This window comes from Anabas testudineus, chromosome 7 (genome assembly GCF_900324465.2).
Source record: "Anabas testudineus chromosome 7, fAnaTes1.2, whole genome shotgun sequence".
Lineage (NCBI taxonomy): Eukaryota > Metazoa > Chordata > Actinopteri > Anabantiformes > Anabantidae > Anabas > Anabas testudineus.
In genome coordinates, this window is record NC_046616.1 from 8,580,299 (window position 1) to 8,594,102 (window position 13,804).

The window sequence follows — 13,804 nt, forward strand, 5'->3', positions numbered from 1 at the left end:
TGTGTTTTATAGTGATACCTGTGGACACACAGCAGAATAAGGGTTGTGAGAATAGCGCTGTAAATATTCCTGAGTGAAAATGACCACCTGCAGGCTTTTACTAATTAATTAGTTTAAGATAAAAAACTTGAAATTGTAAATATAAAATCGTTCGGTGCACCACATTTCATTTTCCTCATTCTTCATTTAACCAAATCAACATCTAAAAACATCTAAAACAGAAAATATGAAAAAGTAACAACATGTAGCGCTGACAGTGAGTGTTTGAAAGTGGTACTGCAGTCCAAATTAAAAGTACTGGACAGAGTATCCCCTCACCCTTCATTCTTGGACTCGAAGATGAGGTGAGGTAAGTTGGAGGAAGCTGTACGCACACAAACGAGTGTGAGATGAGTGAAATAAACTAACTTTAACTTCGCCAAGCAGCGACAACTACCTGCGCGGTGCATGTTATGTTGCTCCCCTAACGTGTTTTTGTTATAAACCACCTCATGTGGATGTTATTTTATTCTGTCAAAGTGTTAGCATTGAATGCATGAGCAAATAAAATAAATAAATAAAAAAGACATGACAAAGAAAGTCTCAGAGGGAGATTCCCACTAATGATCAGTGATCAACAGAAGCATAAGACGAGTCACAGAGGCCTCAGTTAAGTTCTGTACTAAACATAGCTGTGAGCACCTATTATTACTATTAACTTAAGGTATGTGAGGTTTATTTTTACAGTCTGAAAACCATAAACCAGACAGTGTGTGTCTCACAGTTTTGTCAGCATACAGGATTCTGTTCATATGTACACAGGACAAAAACTGCAGCTGAGAATAAAACACTGAGCAGCAGAGCATAGGATTGAGGGTTACATAGGGATTGAGGGTTCTCTGCTTTAATGATTTTGTGTTTGCTGCATTGTTTCTAACACATTTACTGACTACTCAGTGAACATCGCACAGCAGTTAGCAGTTAAAAGGGTCAATGGTAAGATTGCTCCATGTTTGCCAGATGTGCAAATAGGTAACTTTTAGCAACTCTTCTGATTACTAGCAATGCATTTTCAACATGATTCTGTTATTTGTGTGCAGCCAACAAATATAAGCATACACACCCACATTAATTATTAACACTGTAGAGACCTTTTACTCCTATGTTATAGGACACACAGGCTGTGCAGTACGCTATAATGTATGTACTTTTATACCTATGAGATCCCTCTGTGGCTAAATCTGTTCATGGTGTTAGCCTTAACCTATATTTAATATTATCTTAACTCTGTAATTGCTCCTCTAAAAATGTGCTGACCATTTTAAAACAGGTCCTCACAAAGCTAGAACTAAAAGTGCCCACACAGAAACACACACAAATATGTCTTCGTGTCCACGTCATCGTCCCTATCTCTCGTGTTATTGCAGTCAAATTGTTTGCCTCCTTTTGGAGAAGATATTTAACGTGATTCGGCCAACACTGCAATTCATACTTAAGTAATAACACATGAGGAGAAGAGCTATAGTGTTTTTGGAGTGACTGTGCTGTGGTCGCAGTAAGGAGGCTGCAGGCTGTGTGTTCAGGAGTAGTCACGTCAGCCAAGTTGGCTGCAGCGTCTTGGCGTAAATGTCCTTGTGGTTTCATTTACACAGAAAAGGGGAACTGTGCGCCTATTTATCTACGGCATGAGACATATCAACACTGCTGGAAGGTCTCTTGATTAATCACGCTCTGTGGTTGAAACCAGGTGTCCATCTGAAGGACTGAAGGCTAATGCATACAGGCATTACTTCACAAATTAAGGGCAAATCTGGAGTAAGGGGGGATGTAAATTTAATGGGTAAAACCATTTAAAGTGTTCAATGGAAATTCTTCCTGCAGGAGAAAGATCTACTGAAAGGCTGTGGATTATACAGTTTAACAAAGAATTGCTGCTGCTATGTTTTTAAATGTCATATTTTCAATTTTCTTATAACGTTTTTTCTTATATCTTATAACACATATAACACAATATAACACAATGGAAAATTTCACTCCAACTTTGTATTTCACTTTCACCAACTTCCCTTTTGTCTTTGAACACATTATGCTCAGAGGACGTGCTACTAAATCAAAGACAGATCTTGTACTTCCTGAGTATGGTTTCAATGCAGCAGCTGGGTGAAGCAACGTTTCTGTACTAGTTCAGAGATGGTACAGATAATGAAGAGGTTCTATGTTTACACTGTAGAGAGCACACCAGCACACAATATTGAAGTCTTAACAACTGTGCAATTAATCTTTTGTAAAAACAAAAAGCACAGAGGACAGTGCGTGTGTGCCTGGCTTGGCTGATTTATATTATGTTTATAGAGCATTAGCTTGATCCATGCTGTCCTTGATGGTGAGTATGTGTGCTGTCTGAATGCGTCCTGTCCCACTGTGGATGTACTGTACTTGTTCGTCAGTGTGGCTTTGGATTAGCGTCTTAAATTATATTTCTGTTTTTGTTTGATCCCCCCCTCCACCTCCCTCTGGATGGCATTATTTTTCATTCACATTTTTTCTGTCTTAGATATTTCTGTTGAGGTGAAGATTTAAAATATGCATTACTTTGTGACACACAGGGCATACTTTGACTTTATGGGGTATATTTTGCAGAATTTTGAGAAAAATAATTAATCCATTTTGGAATAAGTCTGTAACATAACAAAATGTGGAAAAAGTTAGGCACTGAAAACTTTCTGGATGCACTGTAAACTATGTGTAATTGATCTGCTCAGTGACTCAAGAGCTAAGTGAAATATCCAAAATAAGATTAAACAAAATAAATGAAGATATGATGATATGTTAGTGCGTCAGAGCACCAGCAATGGAAGAAGTAAAAGTACTATAGCTATACTACAGTATAGAAATACTCCAGACTGTTCTGAATTCAAAATGTAAAACATAAAATACCTTAAGTACCACAAGTAAAAATGCTCATTTCACGTCAGTGAATATTATGTTACTGGATTACTTTGGTTGGGAGACCATATTGAATTTACATATTGCTGGCTAACTTGTGAATTTCACACCGGGGATCAATTTCATGGGATCCTGAGCAGTAAAAAAATAAAATAACAAAGCATTAGACTTTCACTGGTTAGTGTCTTGTGTGTTTAGTGCAGACTGACTGCAGTGATGCTTTTCACCACTCATATTGCGATTTGACCACTGATGCATTTAAATTACATGTCTAAGTGTAATTTTGAATCTTACATAAACATGGTCTTGAACCTTGCTCGTTTTTTTTACATCTCAGCATCTCTTTGTCTCTAAGGACCTCTTTCATCCCTCCCCTCTCTACCTTTTTTCCCTCCCTCCTTCTAGTTTTTCATGTAAGTCAGAGTTTAAACAGCTTTGTTTTTTCCTCTTGACACGTTGGCTCCAAAAAATAGAGGAGGAATGGTAGGAGGGAATGAACAGAGGGGTGGAAAGAGAAAAAGAGTTAAGCCAAAACAGAGGGAAACGACAGTTTGTTTGCTCAGGACAGCCTATTACTTACACTCTAATCTTCCTCCACTTGGCTGACTACCTGTAACCTCAAACAGGATGGATAGAGGGAGCCTGGAGACAGAGGCTGTGGTGGAGAAATTATTACATTTGTGGACACGTTTGTATATTTAACCCAATTTAACACCATAAATAGAATAAACTACAAGGTTCTACTCGAAATAGACACAACGCAATATTTCCATAAAATTTAGTCTTAAAATACACACATCCACAGGACCAGTGACAGAGCAAATGTTTACCTTTCTATAATCAGTGGAAGACAAATCTTACACACTAATGCAAGAACATCAATTCATATTTTATTAAGTTTGGGAAAGCTGCAGATTGTTTTGTTAACAGTGCCACCTGTCTGCCAGCTGTGACCTGAAGTCTTGAGTTGATGTTCCTCTCTAAAGCAGAACAGGTTTTGCTATCTTTAGCTGAGTTGGCATCAGATGAAAACAAAAGTTGTTGCATATTTCTGCAGAAAAAATATATAGGTTCCAGATTTTATTTTAGCACAGTTTGACACTTTTAGTAAGTGTGCATGTGTTTGTCCTCTGTGATTTTGGGGCTATGTTAATGACAGCTGTTGCCTCTGTGATAACGAGGTGATTTCCCATGTTTCCCTGGCAACCTAAAATCACACCCTGTGTCCTTTACTGTTAGTACGTGTGTGTGTGTGTGTGTGTGTGTGTCTGTGTGTGTGCGTACGTGTGTGTGTCTCAGACTGGCTGACAGACTCCTTTTTTGCCTTCCTTTGTGTCTGGAATAAATATGGACTCTATTGTTCTTCAATAGCCTTGCGATTCAGCTGAGTGCTGTTGTAAAAAGTCTTTGTTCTCCAATCAGGATTTGTACACGCTCTTTAAATTTTGTCGCGTCAGAATCAGAAACATGCTGAACTTTTCCCACTGGGAGCCAGATTCACATCATAACTTGGACTCAATATCCCATTTTTTCTGTGACAAGTAGTCAGTTTCTCTATAGGTCGTCGGAAAATTGTGATATTGGAAACGTATGCCTGTCTGCAGCCTTTTCCCAGGATAACTGTAGTGTCAGTGGTCACACGTGTGGATGCTTGGGTGAACAAAACTGTGATGAAACCAAGTAAATCAAAAGAAAGATGATAGGAGTGTGTGTGGGCTCTGTGGTTTTCTTATATTCACATCTCATATATCTCTTATATCCTGTTCTCTCCTACCCTTTTCGTGTCATATAATCTTTGTAAGTGTTTATGAGATTTCCTGTTCCACTCCTCTGTCATCCTCTCTGTTCTTTGCCTCCATGTTTGGCTAGGAAGAATAACTTTCCAGGTGCCTTATGGGTGGCCTGGCAGTGTTTGTAACTTGGTCTGTAGCCAGAGGTACACAAGTAGATCAATGGTGTTATAACCGTTACATACAGTTTCATCTCACATACATTATCATCTCACTTCCATCCCGCCGTGCCCCTCGCCTCTTGTGGCTGTTTATCCATTTATCACCTGTTCAGATGTTATCATGCCATTCAAAGACCATTATCAGTAGTTATCAAATTCATAGATAGTAAGGCCCTGCTGTAACTCCTAGGTGACTCAGTAAGCCGTTATCATGCGCTGGATCTTTTGTGATTCCTCATAAAAATTAATTGGTTGAGTTTAGGCACAAAAACTACTTGGTCATGTAGAAAGGTGTGTGAGTGTGTTTCTGAGCAGCTGTTTCGACAGCATAAATCTAAAAGTGAAATCACAATTATGGCTGAAAGTACTTCAACCACTCGTATAATCTGCTGTAGCAGTTATGATCATAGGCTGCGGGTTTGACAAGTGTCTGCAGCTGCGCTCTGTTTTTGTCTGGTAGAGGGAAATGATTTCATTGCATTAATGCATTAATTTGCCACAAACCATATAAGGTTTATATGGTTTGTGAGTGTTTATCTAATGGTTTAGTAGTGTTATGTCATACACTAGACATGACAGGTTTTCGTTTTACAGTTAAAACCAAAAAAAAGTAACTTGCACTAATAATTTATAATTAAATGATAAATTATAAAAAAATTAAATGACTGTTAAATAATAGATTTTCCTATAACGTGGCTCATAACTGTACCCACATATATTTTACATATCGCTACAAGTAGAGTCACCTGTCTGTGTCAGGACCACTCATGATCCTGTGAAACCTTCTCATTGCTGAGCTCGTCTCAGATTTCCCCTGGGGGTATGTGTGCACTCACATACTAATAAATGCACAATCTAGTGTTTCAATAACCCCTTGGGAAGAGTGTACTTCTATCCGTGTGTGTGTGTGTGTGTGTGTGTGTGTGTGTTATTAATCCGCAATGGTGCTGAGAGCAGCCTGTCTGCTTGGATCAGTGCCCATCAGGATCAGGAATCAGTTCGTTGGATCTGCTCACTGCCATCATGTCTCAGGCCTTAATGAGGTGGCACAGCAGCACTGCAGTGTGTGTGTGTGTGAATGAGACGGAGAGAGAGAGAGAGAGAAAATTTGTGAATATGTGTGTTGGGGTGCAAACGTACCCTATGTGTCCTATCTGTCTGTCCAAATCCACGTGTATAAATCCAAATATTTTAATGATAGTTTGAATATTGAGAATTTGTCTTTTAAAATTATTCAGATCTATTAATCTATTGCACCCATTCTTTCTATTCAGTACAGCAAGTGAGCAAATGTTTAACCACTACAGACTCATTATTGCAAGAAGTCATAAACTAGCTGAGAACAGTCCTCACTGTTCAATCCATATGCTAGAGAATTTGATAAACATGTTTCAAATTTAACAGGAGGTTATTCTACATTGAAAATATTGAGGAAACGATGTCAAACCTTCTGCAAAAGAACTTTCAGGCCTTCAAAATAAACTCTGTGTGCGGGCTGAAGTGTTTTTGTAGGTGATTTCCCCAGTTTTTGTCTTTCATCTGCCCTCACTGTGATCTGTGCTGAATTCTATCAGAAAGTGTTAACCAAGGGCACAGGTTTGATTAAAGTGAAGTTCAGAATTACAGGAGCCACTGCAGAACATCTGGCTCGAAAACCAGTCTGTGCCTGTAAATGGAACACATCTAACATTTTGTCTGTTTTGTAGTTGATAATAATGAAAGAGTGAACAAAAATATGGCTTATTTTCAGTGTACTGATCATTGTATTAAGTCTTAAAGTACAGTATGGTACTTACTGCTCAGTGTGGAAAGGTGCTGTTGAAGCCTTCTGTGACAGAGGCTTACAGAGAAGCCCGGAGCAGGGGGTGCTCATGTTAACTCATGTTAAAGTTGAGCCTTAAGCCAAACCAACAACATCATTAGAATCAGCATTGATCAAGTTAAAACTGTGATGAAGCATAGCTGGAATATGTAGGTTACGCATTTCTGTAATGCATGTCTTTGTGGTTTTTTTTTAGACCTAATCATTGTTTTGTGCACACCTAGTCTACTAGAAACAGGAATTTAATAACTATCAGCCAACTAGATTTAATAGTGGTGGGAACTAGTGCAGCAGTGTGCATTCCAGTGAGAAACACTCCTTTTTGTGTGTGTGTGTGTGTGTGAAAGAGACCACTCAGTGACCTTCAGGACCAGGTCTGAGGTGTGTGTGTGTGTGAAAGTCACTAAAGCCATGCTTATATTTGATGGTGGTCTTATCCACCCGTTGACCCTCTGAGCCAGATGGTGTGTGACTGCATGCCCCCCCCCGCCCTTCCTCCTGTCCCCGCACTTCATCCTCCGTCCTTTCAGCTGGGTGTGATCACATCAAAGAGAAACAGTGAGGATTACAGGTTTTTTGTGCCCTAAGGGTTCCCAAGCAAGAACCTCTCCCTCTCCTTCGGTAACAACTCCACTGTAACATACTTGCTCTCTTTTCAGTTGCTGCCGCTGTCCTCTGTGACCCCTATAATCCCACCAGTGTCCAGAGGTCAGAACACCATGACATGGATGACGTGTTAGGACACATAATGTATAATACAATTTGATACAGATGGCTGAGTCTGAAGACGGGAACTGGTTCATGTTTTCCTGTTTTGTCTTTTTACTTTGAATCTTCACAGACATATTCAAACCTTGAAGATCTGCTGTGAATGACCAAGTCATTAAACAGCTATGTTAGCATACAGTGTGTAAATAAGAATCATAAGCTATCTGTAATATTTTATGTGACACATTTGTTGTCGCACCGTGCTCAGCAAGCTTTACAGTAACTGTGCAGAAGCCGCACCACATCATAGCTGCCACCCAAATTCTATTTCACTCGTAAACCCAACAAAAACATCATGATCAGTCATTTTTTTTTGTCCTCAATGTCTGACGCACATCCAGAGCTGCTATTACAAGAAAAATCCACTCCACTGCCCGTGCACACACACACACACGGTCCATCACACCCAGAGAGTTGTCACAACACAGGGACAAATACAAAGGTTCCTGGTTTTGTTAGTGGTATTTCATGCTGCTAATTTTACAAGCATGGCATCTAGGCATGGATATTTCTGCAACTGTGGAGCAAATGCTGGCAGGTGTCACACAACCTCAACGTCACACAAACTGTACTGTTATGATTGGCCTGCTGTAAATACATGCCTTGTGAATCCACTGTTCGGCTCTTGAAGACTGTCTGACTCTGCATCTGTCCCGCAGGATTTTTGAATCATTCCTCATTGGGGTGCAGCAACAATGTAATGTGCCTTTGTAGATTCATCTCAGTCACCCGGCTAAAATGGAAGAGATACTGAGGAGATCACATACTGTCAAACTGAGGGAATCATAGCTAAATATGACAGAAGCCATGTAGGTTCAAAAACCTATCCCAAAGCTCAGCATAGACTGGACCTGTTCTCTGAGGCTGTGAGAAGAACCCAGGGTGAACGTGTCTAACGCCAATGGATAGCCACAGCTTCAGTGGACATTTCCTTCGAAGGATTTGGTCCACAGCTTCAGTGCAAATTCCTATACCAGAGAGCAGATGATGGTGATTTTCACAGTCACAAAGCAAAACACATTTTGTGCTGATGGATTTTCCAACACCCTCTGCTTCTGTAGCACCTGTGTTAATAGGTGGAGTTTTTAAAGTCAGCATAGTATAATTAATTTCAATGAGGCATGACTTTCCAACACCCAGGCACTTTCCCCTTTTCCTTTTTATTATTAAGCGTTTGGACATCAACAGTGATTAATTGCTACATTAATATTAGTATAATATGGTCTCATAGTTGGATACCTAATTCTAAATACCCGACAGACCAACTCTTGGGTCTGGCTCTTGTAAGTGTAAGAGGCCTGAATGTGTTTTCCTATTTGGCACCACAAGTAGAGAAGGTAGCCATGCTTTTGGCAGTTGCCACCGTGCAGCTACATACAAACTGCTGTTTCTGCAGCTGCTTAACAGTTTCCCTGGAAAAATGTTTGTATATCCCCTGGAATATGTCAACACTATAGAAGCATGTTTGTGTAATGAAGTTAACACCTTTTTCCTTCAATTCCAGAATGAGAATGAGTGGTTTGTTTGTGTGTGACTTTGTGTGTTGACAAAGTTGGTATGGTTATGTTAATCGTCTTACACAAGCAATGGTCACACGTTTTTATTCCACAGCATCAGATAATGACGCTTTGTGAAGTCCAAAGGCGTCTCATACCGAAACTAATGATACCCTTTGGTGTCACTGTTTGAAGGCCCCGTGAGAGGCATTGTTTTGATGCTATGGGAATGATGGTGGATATGTACTGGTCGTCACGATGACAGTCATAAAAGCTTGGTGGCAGTTGTGGAAATGTCACAGTTTGGTTGAGGTTAGGCCCCAAAAATTCAGGGTGAGGCTAAGTAAAAAGACAAAATAAATACAATGAAAGGATAGAATTGAGAGCATCTTCCATGCTGTTGACCTGTCCAGCCGCCCTGTCCTCATCCCTGTGCAGACTTTGGCTTAATGTGCAGTAGCCTGTCAGTGCTCTATGCAAACATTAACACACCTGTAGTCAACTGACATCTAAAGCGGTTTGGGAATGAAAATGGGCTGGTGCTACTAAGCATGATATGACAGAGTCAGTATGGTTCTTGTAATCATCTTACAAGAGCAATAATCTTTGGTGTATTTCAGTCATTTATAGAAATGTTTGATATATTATGCACTGAACATAGCAGATGTACTTGTTTTTAGATTCACTGTGTGTTCAATTACCTGAGGTTTGATCAGGTCTAAGATGATCATGCCAGTCAGCATGGGTATTAAAAGAAAATCTGCTCAACATAACACAATCACAGGAAAAAGAGCACATGGAAGTCACATAATTAACGTTGCTTAAATACTCTTAGTAGCTGGAGCAGTCATGTGAGCGTTCCTTCTTATCTGATTACACAATGTACAACACATGACAAAAACAACAGTGCTCCAATCTCTTTAAGAAACCAGTGAGCTTGGACCATGGGAATGAACCCAACCCAATTCACACACTCAACAACAAGTTATTAAAAGATTAAGTTTAGTGCATCTGTGCAGGAATTATTAATTATTACTGTATCTACTGTATGTTACAGTGAAGAGAACATAAAGCTGACATATTTATGTGAATGTGAAGTGAGAGACCAGAGTCCAAACTTAAAAGTTACTTTTCAAATTGAAATGGTAAATTGAAAATATTATATCATTAATAATAGATTACTTTTGTTTTCTATTCTTGTTTTCCAAGTTTTTGGAATTCCTGAATTAATAAATACAGTAAATAAGCCATAAGACCACAGGGGGAGATTCCAGTGTGGGACACACCAGCCTGATTGAGGTCCCACCACAATCTACACATCATTTCGGTTCATTGACTCGTAATAAAACAAAGATTCACTAAGATGCTGTTAGGAAAGTGAGCCCTCATCTGCTTCAATAGCACAGAGGCTCCAGCAGAGACAAAAGCCTTTGTCACAATCACAGCGCTCACTCTGCAACTTGTAGAGACGTCAGACTGGTTTATGACAGACAGGTCAGTAGGGGGTGGTCAGTGGGCTGAAAACATACAGCCACACACACCCACACACACACACACAATAACACCACTAGTTAATGTGCATCCGGGTTTGTGTGTATTGTTTTTTAAAATGGTGGCAAACCTGACGACACACACACACAATGCATTGAACCCCCTAATGTGAGACCCATGACCTCTCTGCATGGGGACCCTCTCCAGTGACAGTGGGTTTCGAGGCGTGAGTGTGTGTGAAGCAGTGTTGCCAAGCGCAGTACCACACCTGCCATTGGAATGAAGATTAAAGGAGTGGAACAACTGGGAAAAGATGGACACACACACACACACACACACACACACACACACACACACACACACACACACACACACACACACACACACAGTATGTGTATGAATATATCATGAGTATGTGGTATTACTGTAATGTGGGACAGCAATGTGGTTGTTGCCAACTTTGCCAGAAACAAATCCAGGGCTACGACCATGTAGTTTGTCTGTCTGCCCAAATTCAAAAATAAAGTTTTTATATAAAACAAGTGAGTAAGTTCAAACAGAGGCAGTAACAAGTTTGAAAAAGGCACGGTAAATAAACCATATCACTCCTAAAAGCTCCTTAATCTTACTTTAGTCAAACTAGTGTTTTCAACATGTGCATTCTGTATCAATGGACAGTAGAGGGTGGATCATGCTGCAAGAGTTGTTTGACAAGTTGAATGGTTGCTTTGATACCATTTTCCCCCCTCGTGAAAACTTGTCATCAAAGGAGTACAGCTGACTGTACTGAAGCAAACCACAGCAAATGTTCTGTGCACAAAAAAGTCCAAGTCTAACCAGATGTCAATTATTTGCTAAATGTTAAGATGTTTACCCTGGGATTTAAGTTGTGTTTCAGAATTAAACATGACTTTTAAACATTAAAGACATTTTCTCTCCCCTTTCTGTGTCTTTCATACACCTGTGTGTTCAAAAGCTGCCCATAATGACTAGTTGACTCATACAGCAGCACAGTAGGTGATGTAAACCCTCATACAGTATACATGTGTGCTGATTGCTCTTACTGTAGGTACAGTAGCTTATCAGCCCTCATGTCCACACCGGCATCCAGCTGTATTATCTGGAAATCTCTCTCTCTCGTTCTAACTGTTTGTGCTTGTAGTGATTATCCAAACTGTCCTGTTATCTAAATACATCAATATTCTCTATGCCAAAAATAATTTAACATCTTTTGAGGAAAACTATTATCTTGTTTTTTTGTGATCTGAGACATCTACATACTGTAGCTACAGTGATCTTGGTTCATCCCATGTCACACTGCATGACTTGTGACATTGACATTGTGAATGAATGAGTCACAAAACAAGGATATAAACTTTTTTAAAAAAGGACATTAATTACATTATTAATTAAACATTATTCCACCAAGAAATTCGTATGAATGCATCTTTCTGTTAAACCAATGGAGAATAAGTGGACACAAAGAGAATGACAATGTTACTAAAGTAGCTAATAACCAAAACGATGGAAAGTTTCTATTTGTTTCATGTTCTAGAGCAAACTCACACATGTAGAGACCTCCACAGACTAACCTGAGCACCAGCCACAAAACTCTCTTCTGCTCTACTGAGGTTAATTAAAGCCACTGAACACAGTGGCACCAACACAGATGTACAGTAGCACATATAGAGACTCAGGTCCCTGCCCCTCTCCACTCCCCTCCCCTCACCTCCCACCTTTCCCTTCTATCATCAACCCCTCCCTCTCCTTCTCTTTCTCTCCCTTCTTGAATTAAGTCCATTATTCCTGCCCGCTCTCCCTCTGAGCACTCCTGCTCTGCTCGGCTCCTGTGAAAACTCTGCATGTGTATGTGTGTGTGTGTGTGTGTGAACTCCTCGCGTGTGTGTGTTAAGAAGACTTTTATGTGTGTGCGTAGGGTTGTGTGTTTTTCTAAGTGGAGCTGGAGTGGAGCCGTTCATCAGAGGAGCTGACTGCAGACAGGGAAATACTCAGATCTCACTGCACTGCTTTTTAACTTACACGCCAGTTCTTTTTTAGACTCGCGGGACTTTTTGCACCAAAGCTGGACTTTGCCGCTGCTCTACTTCTGCCCTCCAGGCATCATTCCCATTTCTGGAATTACTACACTTATTTATTTATTTTTTTTACAGGAATTTCTACCTGACTCTAACTTAAATTTATTCATCCGGCCAATTTACAGGGTGACAAATTCTTTAATTCATATTCAACTGCTTCAAAAAGATTCCACATTAACTTTTCTGTTTATTCAGACATGCTCCAGCCTTAAAGTAGCTGTTTTGCAAGTATATAGCAAGAGATCACTGACTCTATATAAGTGTGTAAACAGCACTTTCTATACTGTGAGTTCATAATCATGAGCGCTTGTCTCGAATAAGCGGGTTTGTTTTCTTTTTTTATTTATCTTATAAAGACTATAAGAGATTAAACATCAAAAAGCAGTATTGTAACCATGGAAACGGTCCCGCCTCAGAGGCATGTTGGGCTCAGGTGGATGGTGATCCCGACCAGGAATGTTCTGGCATTTTTGTGAAATTTGGTTCCCTTGGAAACAGATGGACAGGTGAGTTGTTTTAGGCTGTCGTCCAGTTTGGGGACTCGCTGATTATGTCTGTTTTCACCTATCATTTCACCTATCACAGTAAAGAAAAAGAACTTTGAGTGCAAGGTAGTATTATTTCCCACAATATGATACTAACATCAATTATTTGTGGTATATATCTAAATTACTGTGTAGCTAAGGAAATGTGAAACATTTGATCATAAAATGCCTTCAGTGGCCGTTACAGACAGTACAGAGACATTAAGTGATGTTAAGGCTTAGAGCTCATGTTTTACTTACCCCGCAGAGTCCTGATCTTGTGCAGCAGTGCTATTTCTGAGCCATTACAGACCCAAATAATTTTGTACAAGTCATGCTGATGACATGTGGGTTTCTTCCTAAGAGATCTGTTTTGAAATCTGCTAAGTTGCTTCATGTAAGAAAGCAGAGTGAGTTGTCTTCCCTCTGAGTTTTTTGGAGTAGCTCCAGTCAGAAGCAGTTCTGAAAGATCCTGACTTACTGCTGTTTCTGGGTTCAACACGGCCAAATGGCCGAATAGCAGCTACCAGCATGCTGCCCTCGCCTTAGTGGCTCCTATACCGTCTCTATTTTCAGATCCAGCTACATTTGACAAGAGGATTAAGCTCTGTGATCACTGCACGGCAGTTCTCCAGCTGCATTTTGATCTATTGCTTCCATGTAATATATCACATTACCCACAGTAATATTAGTCCAGTCACTCTCCGCTCCTGGCTTTGCATGCAGAACTG

At 40.0% G+C, this 13,804-nt stretch overlaps 1 protein-coding gene across 2 annotated transcripts in view; it reads left to right on the top strand.

Moving 5' to 3' along the window:
- sema3b (sema domain, immunoglobulin domain (Ig), short basic domain, secreted, (semaphorin) 3B) overlaps positions 1-13,804 on the top strand; it is a 56,270-nt gene that overhangs the window by 18,373 nt on the left and 24,093 nt on the right. The window contains exon 1 of one of the 2 annotated variants that reach the window (XM_026368558.1): positions 12,965-13,055. The exons of the other annotated variant lie outside the window; for it this stretch is intronic. The gene's annotated coding sequence lies outside the window, so the exon portion shown is untranslated. Of the gene's footprint in view, positions 1-12,964; positions 13,056-13,804 lie in introns of those variants that run through there. 2 annotated transcript variants of the gene reach the window in all.